Source organism: Phacochoerus africanus, chromosome 3 (assembly GCF_016906955.1).
Source record: "Phacochoerus africanus isolate WHEZ1 chromosome 3, ROS_Pafr_v1, whole genome shotgun sequence".
NCBI lineage: Eukaryota > Metazoa > Chordata > Mammalia > Artiodactyla > Suidae > Phacochoerus > Phacochoerus africanus.
In genome coordinates, this window is record NC_062546.1 from 83,147,202 (window position 1) to 83,162,829 (window position 15,628).

The window sequence follows — 15,628 nt, forward strand, 5'->3', positions numbered from 1 at the left end:
GACAACATAGATGCACAGAGAGGATATTATGTTAAGTGAAATAAGCCAGACACAGAAAGACAAACACTGCGTGCTTCCACTGGTATGTGGAACTTAAAAATTCAAACCTTACACCCCAAACAGACCTCCCAAAGCTTTTCCAGCACCCTGGCTGCCTTTACTTACTTTACTTCCTTTATTCCCAGGGGTCATTTGCTTTATTCCATCCCAGCTCCTGTGTCACATCCCGGACCACCTTAAAAATCACAATACCATCATCCCCCACTGACCAAAACCCCTCTCATTGCAGATGACCTTGGCAAGTATCCTCCACTTTATCACGGGCTTCAATTCTTTGACTCTATCACTGCCTTTCCTATTTTCTAACTTAATTCCTTTTAAAAATAAATCTACACCACACACCACAATTGTGTCAGAATTGCTTGGGGTGCAGCTCTGGTGTTAGCAGTTTTCAAAGCTTCTTGGTGATTATCATTGGTAGCTGGGTTGAGAACCACTGATCCATCCTCTGAACATCAAGATACCCAGTTTTCTAGGTAACTAAAACCGCTTTTAGTTTGTGGGTAAGTGTAATGTGAGTTTTAATGAGGTCATACTGGAAATGGAAGAGTTCTTAGTAGCTTTAACTTCAAGACCATAGGGAACCTAATCGGGTTGAGATTTCTTGTCTGTGCTTCACACAGCTCCTTTTAAAAGGTTGCCTCCTCACCGGGGCTCCTTAAAGACTATATCTGTTGTTATTCTCTAAGACAGGGGTTCTCAAATGATGTTCCAGTGGCATAATCATAAGATCATCCATAGTGGGTAGCTTCCTAGTTTTGTATCTCCATTCCTGACCTGCACCCTGAGCTATAGACTTTGTATATCCTGCTGCCTACTTGACATCTCCTCTTGGATGGCAGTAACTCTCCCACAAAATGTCCAACACAAGCTCCTGATTTTCCCTCTATGCCTATTCTTGCCTCAGTGTTCTCCATCTCAGCCAATGTTGCCCACAGGAGTGAAATCTATTATTCACATGATAGCTAAGATTTAACCAAGAACTTCTTGAGATTACTTTTGACCCATCACTCCCTCTTTCCCTTCCAATCCATCAGCAACTTCTGGTAGGTCTCCCTGTCAGTTATATTTCAAACCAAAGCATTCCCCATCACCTCTAACTCTGCCACTCCACTCCAAGCCTGAAATTCTCTTATGGAGGCTACTGAAATGCCTTACTGGTTGGCCCTTCTGTTTTCATCTTCAAAGGGAGCATTCTACCTGCTGGGGTGTGTACCCTACTATTTCTTTAGCAGCCACACTGATGTTTTATCAGGTCACATCCTTGCCCTTCTCAAAATTCTTTACTCACTCCCCATCTCAGTTGGAAACATTCAGATTCCTCCCAGAGCAGACAGAACTCCCATATGATCTAGCCCTTGCTTACCTTTCCTTTCACACTGGCCTTTCTGTTCTTCAGAGAGTCAAAATATTTCCTATTTCAGTGCCTGGTGCTGACTTTTTTTCCATGGCCACCCCTAACTACCTTCTTCATGATTTCCTGACTTCTCTTCATTCAAGTCTCTGCTCAAATGTCATTGGCTAAATAATTATTCTGACTGTTAGTCCTTGACCTCAAGGAGTTCACACTGTGGGCGGAGAGACATATAGATGAAGAGACGGTCTAGTGTAGTTTATGTGTGGTGGGTGCTGTGCTAATTAACAGTTGGTAATTTTTATTTTTTTAATAATTGCAATATAGTTGACTTACAATGTTGTGCCATTTTCTGCTATACAGCAAAGCGGCCCAGTCATACATATATATACACATTCCCCCCCCTCCCTGCACCCCCAGCACCTTTTTTTTTCATTTTTGTCCACATATGGAGTTTCCTGGACCAGGGATCAGATCTGAGCCACAGTCACTACCTAAGCCACAGCTGCAGCAATGTAGGATCCTTAACTCACTGTGTTGGCTTAGATGGAACCAGCATCCGAGCACTCCCAAGATACTGCCAATCCTATTGTGCCACATCAAGAACTTCTACATTTCCTTTCTTATATTATTTTCCATCTATCCCAAGAGATTGAATATAATTCCCTGTGCCAAAGAGTAGGACCTCATTGCTTATCCATTCTAAATGTAATAGTTTGCATCTATTAACCTCAAACTCCCAGCCCATCCCACTCCCTCCCCACTTCCCCTTGACAACCACAAGTCTGTTCTCTATGTAAGTTAGTAATTTTTAAAGGACATTTAAGCATATGTCTTATGAAATGTAGATAATTTTTGAATTATTTAGGTAAATTCTCAGATAAGAGATTGATAATAGGTTATTAAGGGAAGTTAGCATGGTTCTCATTGAATTTGATGTCAAGAAGAAATACATGTATAGAAGAGGGATAGTTTTCACTGATGGGTACCCAAGGATGGGAAAAATAAGAATATCGAGATCACCTGAGGGTCTTTTTTTAAATAACATATTTCTCTTCCCATGAGAGCAACTGCTATGTTCCTCTAAGAAAGAGAGTCCATTCCTCCATCTCTTAGAAGCACTATCTCAAGGAGGTAGAGAGGAGAGTGACTCATAGCCTTCAGGTTTTGGGGTAGAGAAAAAAAATATTGAGAACAATTGCTCATGTCCAGAGTGACAAGTCAGAGACAGGTGCTGGATCTGACCAGCTGGTCATTTTTGGTGTTACTATATTTTGAGATTTTTTTTTATACAGCTATATTTAGACTCTAATAAATGCCTCTTTTGTGGGATGAATAAATGTGATTGTAGGAGATAATTAGGGATATATTTGAACCAGTGGTCTTAGTAATTTCATTTGGAAGTAGATGATAGTTAATGGAATTGACAATAATTTAGGAGAAAAAAAAGACCTGTGAACATCTGGAGTGGTTTGGATGAAATAAGTGATATGAAATAGTGTCTAAATAAAACAACTTTTGCCATGTTCCTTGAGAAGTCCAGACTCAGGGCTGCCCCAGAAGAGGTGAGCTGACTGACTCCTGAATCAGGAAAATAATAAGAATGCAGTGAGGCATGAGAAATGGAATATTTAGGTGCTAGAAAGCACCTCTTTCTCCAAATGTACTTTAAAGATCCAGATTAATCCCCTTCTTACGCAAAGCAATCCCTGTCTACTCCAGCACACTATCTATGAACTCTTATAACCTTCACTATTTTATATCACTCAAGTGATGCTTATTAAGGTCTGTTGTTATGGTTCATTTACTACCTCTTTCTGGCTTGTCAGTTAGATTGTGAAGATTTTCTTTCTCTACATTTTATCTAGGAATATCCAAAGCCATGTCTTATAAGTCAAAACATTGAATCACATAGGGTCCAACCTAATGCAAAATCAAGTCAATAAATATTTGTAGAGTGTAGGGAGAGGAGGAAGTGAAGAAGGCTAAGACTCCCTGTGTCTAAGATCCCATGAGTTCTTTTAGTAAGTTAGTTTGGCTAAATGAAAGGACTTTTGAAGGGGGTATGAGTTCTTTGAACATTCTTTAAAATGAGGAGAGCAAGAGCTATTTTTCATTCCCAAAATGATAGCTGGAATATATTGTCCTCAATTTAAACAAAAAGGCATTTACCTCCAAACTATTTTTTAAATGCTTGTAAACTCCACATAGTTGTGAATAACTTGCTATTACTGTGATCTGATTTATTTTTCAAAACACTTGCCCTTGGCTTCATGAAAAGCCAGACTTTATGTGTGTGCCAGCTTGGATAATTAAAAAACATAATAATTTGCTAGCCAGGGAATATGTATTTTGGGAAGTTCAGTAAAGGCAAAGTGTGCAGAGCATGGGGGTGGGAACTGGCTTTCAAACCCCTGGATACTAACATTATAAGATAAATGTTCTGCAACAGAACTAGACTTGCTTCTGAATCCAATCGGTTAAAACTAAAGACTATGCCAAGTTTTCTAGAATTTTAGCTAGTATACACTTACACTCTTAATTTGTTTTCTCAAAAATGTATGGCCTGCAGACAGGATGTGACAGAAAGGGCAAATATCAGTAAAAGACAATTTTAAAAGAAAGTGAGATTAGTCTTTTAAGTAGCTGTCTATTCTTCCCCAAAGTTACCATGCATAATACTTTATGAATTGCTAATTACAAACTGAAGAATTGCCTTGTCGAGACAGCCTATCTTTTTTACTCTGTCTCTAGATTTTCTTAATTATCCCCCCCCCATTGATATCGAGCAGAAGTCCATCTGTCTTTGTAGAAAGAAATTAATGGCTGACATTGGGCATACTATGATGTTTGGTTAAAATGTGTTTATTCCAATTCTGGTCTCAGCAGCCCAGCCCACTTATTCAATTAGATCCCCTCCACACACGTAAAAATTCTGAAATGTCAAAAGTTAAGGAATTCTTCCCTCCTCCTTGTTCTAAAGTCCAGGCCTTCAAAGACCAAAGCAACCCACTGTTTATATGCTTTATTAAAAATAACTCAGACGCATGGATTCACAACCCAGGGGACCGGCTTCATAGAACTTTTTTTCTTTCTTTTTTTTTTTTTTTTAGTGACTTAACTTTGTGTTCTTTTTGAAGATCAAAAGAGGAAAAGTTCCATAAACTTCTCATTATTTCTAGGCGATTCTCTCTTGTGGCAGATTTATTTTTGAAACATGTATACAACTTGAGGTCTCTATCTGGTGTGAAAGGGCTTGAGGGAGGGGAAGGAAAGAAGATGGATAGTTAAATTCTTAAGAATTTATATATTAGTAACTTTAGTTTTTTTATCCTGCATGTAATGATAGCAGGAAAACAGGAACAGGGAAGAGAAAGTGAACTCAAAAATGACTTAAAGACTTAAACATAAGACAAGACTCCATAAAATTCCTAGAAGAGAACATAGGCAAAACATTCTCTGACATCAACCATACAAATATTTTCTTAAGTCAGTCTCCCAAAGCACTAGAAATAAAAACAAAAATAAACCAATGAGACCTAATCAAACTTATGAGCTTTTGCACAGCAAAGCAAACCATTAAGAAAAAAAAAAAAAAAGACAACCTATAGAATGGGAGAAAATAGTTTCAAACAATGCATCTCTCAAGGACTTAATCTTCAAAATATACAAACAACTCATACAACTCAACAGCTTAAAAAAAAAAACACACACACACACCCCTAATTGAAAAATGGGCAGAAGACCTGAATAGATATTTCTCCAAAGAAGACGTATAGATGGCCAGGAGGCACATGAAAAAATGCTTAACACCACTAATTATTAGAGAAATGCAAGTCAAAACTACAATGAGTTACCACTTCACAGATTGGCCGTCATTAGTCAGAATGGCCATCATTACTAAGTCTACAAATAACAAATGCCAGAGAGGGTGTAGAGAAAAGGGAACCCTCCTACACTGTTAGTGGGAATGTACATTGGTACAACCATTGTGGAAAATGGTATGGGGTTTCTTCAGAAAACTAAATACAGAACTACCATATGATCCAGCAATCCCACCTTTGGGCAATCATCCAGACAAAAATTTAATTAAAAAAGATACATGCACCCCTATGTTCTTTGCTACACTGTTCACAATTGTCAATACATGGAAACAACCTAAATGTCCATCCACAGATGAATGGATTAAGAATATGTGGTACATATACACAATGGAATACTACTCAGCTATAAAAACAAAATAATTCCATTTGCAGCAACATGGATGGAACTAGAGACTCTCAAACTAAGGAAAGTAGGTCAGAAAGAGAAAGACATCTGGAGTCTTATATATGGCACAGATGAACCTATCTACAGAAAATAAACAAACTCATGGACATAGAGAATAGATTTGTGGTTGCCAATGGGGAGGGGAAGGGAGTGGAATGGACTGGGAGTTCAGGATTAGTAGACGGAAACTATTCCATTTGGAGTGGATAAGCAATGAGATCCTCTGTATAGCAGTATAGAACAGGGAACTATATCTAATCCTTGTGATGGAACATGATGGAGGATAATGTGAGAAAAATAATGTATATGTATATATATATATATGTATATTATGTATAACTGGGTCATTTTTCTGTACAGCAGAAATTGAGGGAATACTGTAAATCAGCTATAGTAAAAAATTTAAAAATTATACCAAAAAAAAAAAAGGGAAAGTGACCTTGTATGTTAAAGAGGCTTATGTTTCATAATGCCTTCTCTTACAAGGAAGAAAAATGTCGCTAAAGTTAAATAGGAAGTTCATGGCTTCTTTTCTTGATGCCATCACTAAACCCTAAATACATCTTGTGCTTTAGTAAATCAGTTGTGTATCTGTTTTCTTACCTATCAAAGAGGACCTGATATTCATTGCTGAAATGCTGTCAGAATGAAAAGAATTGATGGGTGTGAGAGAAAAAAATATTTCATGTCTCAGAATGAGAGCTACACTGTAAGACTGAGGTACAACCATTACCCAGGTTGCTAGTGTAGGAGTCAAATCCTTCTTAGACTATTGATGCTTACCTAGCTTACTCTATTGGTAAGGTGCTGGAATGCAGTGCCATTCCATGTGTATGCATTCTTTACCCGGAAGAATTTCATTCTTATTAGTGAGAACTGGTGCATCTTTCCAGGACCCCCACACCTTGGAACATTCATGGGTATCTGTAGAGAATAGTATGTCCATATCACTTTGTGCATTCTTTACCCGGCAGAATTTCATTCTTATTAGTGAGAACTGGTGCATCTTTCCAGGACCCCCACACCTTGGAACATTCATGGGTATCTGTAGAGAATAGTATGTCCATATCACTTTGTGCAGAACGTCACTGCACTGCAATCACACCATTAACAATCAAGTGCCTGTAAGGGTAAATTGCTACATTTTTCTTAACTAAATTGTTCGATTTAGAAATTTAATTTAAACAAACAAAAATTTCCATAAGCCTGTCTAATTCAGTTTTCCCCTCCATTGTACCCTTTCTATATCCTGAGAATCTTTACTATAACTTGCTAATATTAAAATCCAGACTTCTTGAAAATTTGATTCAAACAGGCACACTTGATGGAATAAAACATGTTTAAACGTATGAGTATAACACACATCATATTGTTTGTTATAGTCTAAAAAATATGTTACTAACTTTGGGGATAACATTGTGGATGTGTCTTCTCTGCTATACCACAGGATTCTTCCTAAGGATGGTTCATCCTATCCAATGGTGCTGATTATTAGCATAATGAGTATTTTAGTTCACTGAGGCTGCCATTACAAACTTCCATACACTGAGTGTCTTGAAAAACAGAAGTATATTTTCTCACAGTTCTGGAGGCTGAGGTCAAGGTGTTGGCAGGCTTAGTTTCTCCTGAGGTCTCTCTCTGTGGTTTGCATGGTCTGCTGGCTGTGTGTACATATGGTTGTATCTGTGTGTTCTTATGTCTGAATCTCTGTGTCCAGATCTCCTCTCTCTATAAAAAGCACTAGTCACGTTGGATTAGGGGTCATCTTAAATATTTCATTTTAACAGAGTCACTAATTTGAAGGCCCGATCTTCAAAAACAGTCCCATTTTGAGTTACTGGGGGTTATTATGAATTTAGATGGGACACAATCCAGCTGAAAACAAAGAAAAAATAAAGAGGAAAATTATTTCTATATCAATCTGATTTGAGCCCATTCCTATAACGGAGACATTGAGCAGAGCATTAATGCAGAACTCCAGTTTCCTGATATTCCTTCCAAAAAACCTGCATCTTAAGCCAAGTTGCCTTGAATTTGGAGCATCAAGGAAATGAGAAATCTCAAGCTGATGAAACTTCTAGGACCAGAGGAGTTTAGATGAAGTTCAAGGAGCACAGCTGAACAATGGCAGAGCCATGTTTAAAACCTGGGTATCCTGAGGAATCCTGTTTTGGCTCAGAGGGTTAAGAATCTATGAGGATGCAGGTTTGCTCCCTGGCTTTGCTCAGTGGGCTAAGGACCTGGCATTGCTGCAAGCTGAAATGTAGGTTACAAATGTGGCTCAGATCCACTGTTACTGCTGCTGTGGTACAGGCCAGCAGCTGCAGCTCCAATTTGACCCCTAGCCTGAGAACTCCACAGGTGCAGCCCAAAAAAGAAAAACAATCAAAAAACAGGTATCCTGAATGTGGACAAAATATGCCATGTGAAAAATAAAATTGTCCATCACATTCACATGTCTGGAAGATGCATCCCTTACAATAATCAAATGAAGATGACTGGGAGTCGGGGAGGGGAGCAGAAAGTACAGTTGAAAAGAGGCCTGACTTGTAGTACAGCCACAAGAAGTTTGTTGGTTTATGGAAGTCACCTCCAAAGGCTCTGGCAATTTTAGTTGTTTGGTATTTATTATAACAATGCCACTTAGGTCTCTCTTACAGATACCTACACTCAGGGTGACAAATCAGGGGGAAGTTATTTCTTGAATGCCTCCTCTACTCCTAGAACTGAGAGTCACAGTAGGGCTGTGCTTCTGCCTAACAGAGACCTACTGCCTGTCACATTTAGAGGTGGAATCAATTTTATCAGCTATTCCTGTAACAAAAAAGAAGTTGTTAACCTAAAAAGTATAACCCTTCATTCTACAAATGAGATAGTTCAAGCTGAATTGAACTTAGGATTCCCATCTTGTCACATTGAGTGGTTCTCCCTTTCACTGCAGTTCACTAACTCCATTAATATGTATGAAAATATTATTTGTTTCTTTGCTTCTAATTCATCTTCAACCTATAGGTTTATGAATTTTCTTCTACAACTCACTATAGTGTAAAAACCAGGGAGGGCATTCATTTTGGGGTTTTTTGGGTTTTTTTTTAATGAATTTATTTATTTTTGCATGTCCTTTTTTTTTAATTACTCGATGAATTAGAGCATTCATTTTGATTTGAAACATTATTAAGACAATTCTGCCAAAGGGCAAAATTACCTGGAGCTCAATCCTTTTGTTAAAACATATTTACATAAACTGTTTGCACTTGGGGGTAAAAGGAAAGAAAACCTGGCTTTGGGAACCAGCAGACCTGAGTTTGAGTGCCAGCTTAGCCACTGACTACCTATTTGACAGACACAAATGACGTTCCTTCTCTGAGCCTGTTTCCTTATCCGAAAGAATGATAATACAATAACTACCTAGCCAGATAACTGTAAGGAATGGAGAAAAAACATGTTTTATTGAACTTAATGGCAGGTACACCCAAGAAGACATTCAGTAAATGGTACCTATCTCTTCCCTGCTTTTCTTTTCAAACTCTAAGAAATAATGACTGTGTTCATAGGAAAAAAGGTGTTGATTTTCCAACCCTCAGTATTGGTTGAAGTCCTACCCCTCTTCATTCTTAGACTTTCAGCTACTTAAGACTATAAAATGGAGAAATTTCTACCTACTTCAGTGCTGACAGGTATAATAATCAGAAATGTCTTCTCAGGAGCAAAAATGCCTTAAAAAATACTATATAAACCATCAAGCCTGAAGCCTGACTAGCCATTCATTTTGCTTTAAGAAATTTATATCCCAACTTACATACTCAGATTAGCATCTAAAATCAATTTTTGGAACTGAAATAGAAAATAAAATACCAGTTCTAATTACTTCACTTAGCAAAGTAATTCCTAAAGATGGCAGTAATTTTCATAATTGGCAATTGATTACAATAGTAATGTGAGAAGTGAATAATTATTTAAACTCAGCTTTTAATGGGCCTTTTTACACAACACAGAATATGCAAACATAAAGATATGTATGCACAATCAATATATCATTAGGCTAAAATTTTTATTTATGTTTTTTATGGCTTCTTTTTCTATGCATTTTTATAGAGCAAGTGACAGATTTAAAATGAAGGAGATTTACAATACAAGTAAAATATATACAGGATTAAAGGGCTCTGTATAATTGCTTTTCTTTTAGTGGAATATCCAGCTCCCAAATGCCAAACTGATTTCTAGTTCTTTCAGTACATGAATTATAATATTCACAGTCTTTGCTTGCTTGTGTATGTCCAACTAGAGGGGGAAAGGTGTACTCTTCCCAGATAGAGCACCAACTAGTGGTCGATAGGAAGAACTGCTAGCAATTTAGGAACTAGGATTTGGGTTGTTTCTGTTGGAAGGATAGTAATCTGCTTGTATGAAGTAACGTTTTGCTTTGATGGAGAGTGAGAGGGGAAGGAATTATATCGCAGTGATTATAGCTCAGAAATCAGATTGCCTACATTTGAATCCAGATCTGTTGAGGCATTCGCCAGATACCATGAGTAAAGCAAGTTACTTTGCTACCCAGTGCCTAGGTGGGGGCATCTGTAAAATGGAAATGACACCAATACTTACACCGTTGAACTTAAGGAAGATGCCTGTTGCAAAACACTTAGCACAATACATGTCATATAATTAGCACTCAGCAAATGTTTGCCATTTTTATAAAAAGCAGTGAGTGTCCGAATTTCTATCTCTTCAATTCACAGCAGAGACCTTGTTCAGCCAGGGTTGGAAGGACCTATTCTCTCCTACCAGTATAAGAAATCTAATATTAGTAAACTGTTTCCTGCACTCACTAGTGTGAGGCACACCCTAATTTGAGAATTTTGCTAATTATGTTCTGGCAAATCTTGTCCACACTTTAATTAGCATGCACTTCTATTTGGCCTTTAAGGCACACAGCAATCTTCTTGAAGGGGACAGTTATGAATGGGGACAACTTTATAACAAAGCCAGCTTTGGACATGGAGGGTTTGTATGTGGAGAATTGAGGGAAGTTATTTTGATGTACCAATAACGAGAAATGATAAACGCCAGTGTCAAGTGATAGAAGGAGCATAGATTAAGGAGCTAGATAGTCTTGGGATTGAATCTCTGCTTGGCCACTCACTGCCTCTGTGACCTCAGACAAGCTGTTTAGTTCTCATGAGCAATCACTTATAAAATAGGGGTTATGATAGCTACTCACTGGGAAGATTCAATAAAAAAGTTGAGGCACATAAAGCGCCTGTGCTGGCATCTGTTCCATAGCATGTCCTCCATGACAGATCATTTTAGCTATCAGCACTGGGAGAACTGCTGTGCCCATTCCGTGCTAAAGGGAATGAGTAGCCCTTATACAGTGTCAGCTTTACAAGTATTTATTCATGTGATTTCCTTAAAATCCATATGAAATAGGAATAATTACTAATATTGTACCCATTTGACAGATGAGGAAACCGAGGCACAAAGTGGCTGAGGGCCTTGCCCAAAACAAAAGAACTAATGAGTTACAGAACCAGGCTGTGAACCTGAGCAGGATGATGCCAGGATCCATGTTCATAACCATTTAAATAAACCATGTCTCAAGGGGTTGGTCACTGCCCTCCCCTGCATTTCCTTCAGGTCCCTTCTATAGCAGTGGTGACATTCCTTGGTACCTGATTCATACATACACGTGCCTGTCTTCCTAAGAGGCTGCAAGGGTCTTCCTTGTGTTTTGGCACTTTCAGTTCTTTAAGCAACCCAATGCAGCCTCTCCCTATGTGGATAAGAAACAAAGAGTCTGCACACTGAGGCAAAGATTTTTTTTTTAATTTTCTTATTTTTTATACTTTGCAAAGCTTGCTTTGCATTTACAGTTATTACAAATTATTTGCTATATTCCTTATGTTGTACAATACATCCTTGAGCCTATCTTATACCCAATAGTTTGTGTCTCCCACTCCTCAACTCCTATATTGCTCCCTTCCCCACACCACTGGTAACCACTAGTTTTTTCTCTAGGTCTGTGAGTCTGCTGTGACAGTGTGTGGCTAATATGGATAGCAGTTATAGACATGAATGACCACTGGGTATTTCTGTGTGACTTCACTTCTACATTCTATTTGCTGAGTTCCTCAGGGTGGTGGCTTTTCCTAGTTATGGGAGGAAGGGGAGAACCTTAACATTCATGGTGATGCATTAAGGACCAAGGGAGCTTCAAACTCAGACTGAGTGATTCTAGTGCTTGTGTTCCTCCAACTCACCAATGACCTCTTCAAACTCCAGGAGCCAGGTTTTATCTAAAACAGAAAAAAGAAATAACTGGGGAGTTCCCATTGTGGCTCAGCAGTAGCTAAACAGACTAGTACCCATGAGGATGCAGGTTCAATCCATGGCCTCGCTCAGTGGGTTAAGGATCTAATGTTGCCATGGCCTGTGGTGTAGGTCACAGGTGAGGCTCGGGTTCTGCGTTGCTGTGACTGTTGTGTAGGCTGGCAGCTGCAGCTCCGATTTGACCCCTAGCCTAGGGGTACAGCCCTAAAATAAATACATAATAAATAAATAAATAAATCTACACATAATCACCCTCTGCTTTTTTATCTAGAGCAACTCTGAAAGGAATTAACCACCGATCACCTATAAAACTCTTGGAGCTGCTAGAGTAATAGAAATCTTCCTTCTTCCTTGCCTCCCTCCCTTCTTTCCTTTCTTCCTTCTTTCCTCCCTCCTTTCTTGTCATGATTGGCAGCATGCAGAAATTCTCTGGCCACAGATCAAACCCACACCATGGCAATGACCTGATCCACTGCAGTGAGTACAGTGGATCCTTAACCCGCTGCCCCACAAGGGAATTCCTAGAAATTGCACTTTCTGAACTAACTCTGGGGAGATTTAAACATAGAGGCTTTGTGCTCATTCTGCCAGTGAATATTAAGGGAAAATTCAGAGATGAGTGGCAAATTGTAGTCTCATAATTAATTATTCTGCAGAGAGTTGGCAGAGAGTCCTGTGGTCAGGTGATAGAAAGTCTGTTTTTTTAAACCAGAATTTTCTCTCCAAGGGGAACCTTTTAAAGATGTGGTGTCAAGTGGTAACACCTCTGTAGTAATGGATCCCCTCATGAGATGCTCGGCCCATAACCCAGGCATCTAACTCTGCATTGCATATTGACATGCTCCCACCTTGGGGCCCCCATTTGTGATGTGAGGGAAAGATTACCACGTTCCCTCATAATCAAAGTTAATTACAGAATAAAGGAAGCACTTAATATTTTAAAATAAGTAATATTTCTTTAATTGTTTCCTTTTAAAATTAAATTTATTTTTTATTATGGTATAGTTGATTTACAGTACTGAGTCCATTTCTGCTGTACAGCATAGTAACCCAGTCATACCTACATACATACATATATATATACATTCTTTTTCTTATATTATCTTCTATCATGGTCTATCCAAAGAGAGGATATAGTTCTCTGTGCTATACAATAGGACCTCATTGCTTATCCATTCTAAATGTAATAGTTTGCATCCACCAACACCAAACTCCCAGTCCATCCCTCTCCCTCCCTGACTGCCCCTTAGCAACCATAAGTCTGTTCTCTATGTCTGTGAGCCTGTTCTGCAGATAGGTTCTTTGTATCATATTTTAGATTCCATATATAAGTGATATCATATGGTATTTGTCTTTCTTTTTCCGACTTACTTCACTTAGTATGGAATCTCTAGTTGCAGCCTTGTTTCTGCCAATGGCATTATTATGTTCTTTTTTATGGCTGAGTCATATTCTATCATATATAGGTCACATCTTCTTAATATATTCCTCTGTCGATGGACGTTTAGGTTGTTTCCATGCCTTGGCTTTTGTGAATAGAGCTGCAGTGAACATAGGGGTGCATGTATCTTTTTGAATGAAAGTTTTGTCCAGATATATGCCTAGGAGTGGGATTTATGGATTATATGGCAGTTCAATATTTAGTTTTGAAAATTTTGATTCCAGAATTCTAGGGGCCAAAAGCTTATGCATGAATGTATATTTCTGTTTATCATTAACCCCATCAACCTTAAATTTTTTTAAAAAATTATGTACAGTGGAAAAATTTTCTAAAACATTTAACTCTTAAGCATAAACATAACAACAATTCTATCCTCATATGATGACTATATGGCAATTGCCTGAGAGTCAGTATTCTAAAAACCCATTCTTTCTCCTGTGAATCTGGACTTGAGATTGGACTTTTGAGATTATTGACTCCAGGAAAAGCACTGAAATTTGATTCTTTGGCTAAAATGAGACTATGCTCTTGAGCATTGATTCTTTCTTCTAAAAATGGTGTATTAAAATGGATTAAAATGTACCTAACTAGGTACATCCTTCTTTGGATTCTGGTTAATCGAGACGGCATATTTATTTAGAATGGAATGTTTCATCTGGTGTTTGTTAATATTTACAAGGCAAATTCTGTATCACAGAGAGGCAATATATATTAAAAAAAAACAACTCAAGTGGGAATTACTTGTAGTTGTCAAGGTGGGGGGTAGGGAGCAGATTGAACTGGGAGTTTGGGGTTAGTAGATGTAAACTATTACATTTAGAATGGATAAGCAATGAGGTCCTACTGTACAGCACAGGGAACTATGTGTATGTGTACATGTATATATATGTATGTATATGTGTATATATATGTATATACACATATGTGTGTGTTTGTGTTTGTGTGTGTATGACTGCATCATTTTGATGTTAAGCAGAAGCTGGCAAAACATTGTAAATCAGTTATACTTAAAAAAACAAACTCTACCAGAGATTTTATATTGAGCATGTTTTGTCAGGGCACTTGACTCTTGAGCTTGGAAACAGTTCAAATGCCACCCTTAGGTGCAAAGCTCCAGGTGATACTCTGAAGTTTCCTGGAGGGCGTGTGTTTTTTCATCACCTGGAATCTCCTTTCTGGATTGTTTAAAGATGAGGGAGTTAGGCAGGGGGTCCACACATGTGACACATACGTGAGCTAAACATAGCTGCCTGAAAGAGATGTGATTCCTGACCCTTATGTAAATAGCATCCGCTCCCACCAGCTGGAAATCCATATGAGAACCAGCCTAACCTCTGCTCCAGGGCTGCTGTCATCCAAGCAAGAGAGCAGGAAAGGAAAGTCAAGATGTTATCTTCTTAGTCCTCATGTGTCACTGTGTGTGTGGGAATGTGGCATGCTCCCTGGAGGGTGGATCTTAGTTACTTCCAAGGACATCGTCTGGCAGCTTTCCATACCCTTAACTGGCACCTCAGGTGAAATCAACCTGCAGCCCAGCTTCCATAGCAAAGGTTCAGCTGCTTAAAACCTGGGTTGAAAACAAACAAACAAAATACCCTGGGTTGTCTGTTTAGGCATTTTGTTGCCCAAGTGGTGCCTAAGCTGTCCCCGAGATTTAGCGAGGACCCCGTAATTGCTTTCCTTTCAATGGCAGGTGATGCATTTGCCCCTGTGGAGTGTTGCACACGGCTGCTCTCAGTCATAACAGGAGCGACAGGAGAGAAACGCAGGAGGAAATAGAAAATGTCAAACAGCTCGGGGTTGGAAATTGCATTTTGCAGATGCCATTAGGCTTTGCCAGGAGAGAAGATGAAAATTCTAATTGACAGATTTAGTTATGTTTTATTGTCTTCAAGTTGCTGAGGAAGTCATCAGATGATGCTGTTTAATCATTAATGTAAAACTTTAGAGAAATCTGTCTATTGTTTGCTATTCATCTTCTTCCCTCTCTACAAAGATGTCTTAGACTACTATACCCTTCCAGCGAGGAAGGGAGAAAGAGGATAAATATTTACATTCAGCCCAAGAACTGATGAAAGTTCATCTGCACGACACAAGAATATTCATTATAGTGTGAGATACTTCAGTATAAGACAAGGACAATTAAGATATCTTTTGTATTTTATCTAAAACCA

General features: G+C 38.5%; 1 protein-coding gene across 4 annotated transcripts in view; it reads left to right on the forward strand.

Annotated features, from left to right (window-relative positions):
• Positions 1–15,628, forward strand: part of NCKAP5 (NCK associated protein 5) — a 1,086,741-nt gene that overhangs the window by 337,718 nt on the left and 733,395 nt on the right. The window lies entirely within an intron of this gene.